Genomic DNA, 1,941 nt, shown 5'->3' on the forward strand with positions numbered 1-1,941 from the left:
TTCTAATTGAGCCATCCGATTTGACTGGTGTAACTATTAGGGTTTCCCACTTAGCGTGATCCACGGGAACTAGCACCCCTTGCTTAATGAGCTTGTCTAGCTCTGCATCGATTTTGGGCTTTAAAGCAAAGGGAACTCGCCTTGCTTTCAGTCTAATTGGTGCTACGTTGGGGTCTAAATTGAAAGATATAGGGGTCCCCATGTACTTGCCTAGAGTCTCTTCGAAAACGTCCCGAAATTCGTGGAGCAGGGTTTCTTTAAGTGATGATCCGTTGATGCTGTGAACGCCCGTGAAACCCATGCTGAGGGCCCGGAACCATTTCATGCCCAGTAGACTTGGTAGAGGCTTGCTAACGACGGTCAGGGGCAGCTCTTTCTGGACCTCGCCGTAGGTGACCCGGAACATGCCCATGCCTTCAACGGGAACTCGGTTTCCCTGATAGTCGAGTAGGCGGATTTTCTGCCGGGACAGCTGGTTCTTTTGAAGCTTGGGCAGGAGTGCCTTGAGTGTTGACCAGGACATGATCGATAATGTAGACCCGGTGTCGATCTCCATTTCGCACAATTTGCCATCGATTTCTACTTTCGTGTAGACTTTCTTGTCATTGGTTGTGCTGGCTTAGCCAAGTCTCCCGCTTTTGAGGTTCGCGCCGTTTTCTCGCGCCGTCATCTTTGATTGGCTGTTTTGAACGAGCCGGTTCTGGTTGGTCGCGGTAGTCACGTGGCTTTTGACTACGCAGAAGTTGAGCTCTGCAGACTCGTGCTAGGTGGCCTTTTCTATCGCAACGCCTGCAAATGGTTTCTCTGTATTTACACGACTGTCTCTCGTGATCCCCGCCACAGCTAGGGCAGTTCTCGTGGCGGCGGCCTTGTTCGCTCGATTTCTTTTCTGTATGGAAGACGTCCTCGTCTGACTCTTCCTCTGTGCTGGTTCGCACCTCTTCTCTGTGGACGGGGGCTGTTTTCGGCCCGTCCTTGCTTGAACTGGGACGCTGCAGCGCTTCCGACGCTTTCGTTGATGCCTCGTGTGCTCTGGCTTCGTCTAGCGTGCCGGCTAGCGTTAGGTCTGGCTTGGCTAGAAGACGCCTTTGCAGCCAGGTATCTCGAACCCCGCAAATCAGTTGTTCAAGCAATGCGTCGTCTAAGTCTCTGTAGTCACAATGCGTTGCGGCTTTTCGAAGCGCGGCCACTTAAGCACTGACCGGCTCTCCTTCTTTTTGAACTCTTTGCCGGAGTTTGTAGCGCTGAACGAATTTGGACGGAACTGGAGCGTAGTGGGCTTTCAGGTTGGCCTGAAGGACATCCCAGGGAACCGTCTGGACTGGGGTTGGCTCGCAGAGGGATTTGGCCATCTCGAATACGTCTGGCCCGCAGTGGCTTAAGAACAGAGCTCTTTTTCTGTTCGCAGAGAGCCCTTGCATTTCGCTCGCTTCCAGGGAGCACTCGAACCTGGTCAGATACGATCCCCACTTCTCTCGGGTCGGGTCAAAGGGTTTTGGCGGAACATAGGCAGACATGCCGTGTCTCCGTGTTCGCTAGTCACCCTGGCTGAAACTCTAAGCTCTTTTTGAGTTGCCTCTTGTGTCCTCTATCCCACCTTTGTCGCCAATGTTGTGGCACGGGAATAATGAGAGGCACAAGCAGGCTAGTAACAACAGCTCTTTAATTCAGGGTGGAGACTTCAGCGAAAACTCACAGGCAACAGTCCTCTTTATATACTTTCCAGAGGCGACCAAGAACCAATCAGGATTCACTATGCATTTGAATTTCCCGCACAAAATAGATACATACACAACAAACAGTGTTTGCAATTTGTTATTCTGCTTTATAATGGAAACCGTTCTATGAATATGGGGCTCCCGAGCTCTAGGGAATTGGGCTTTTTTGTATATTCCTGTGCAGGGTAAGAGATGAAGGTGGAAAGGGGTAAGTGTCTTTCTT

At 51.1% G+C, this 1,941-nt stretch overlaps 1 pseudogene; it reads right to left on the bottom strand.

The window, feature by feature from the left end:
• Window positions 1–602: 602 nt before the first annotated feature.
• Window positions 603–1,517, bottom strand: LOC148115262 (uncharacterized; annotated as a pseudogene).
• Window positions 1,518–1,941: the final 424 nt, after the last annotated feature.

This window comes from Pantherophis guttatus, chromosome 2 (assembly GCF_059756535.1).
Source record: "Pantherophis guttatus breed Tessera chromosome 2, ASM5975653v1, whole genome shotgun sequence".
In the NCBI taxonomy this organism is placed as follows: domain Eukaryota; kingdom Metazoa; phylum Chordata; class Lepidosauria; order Squamata; family Colubridae; genus Pantherophis; species Pantherophis guttatus.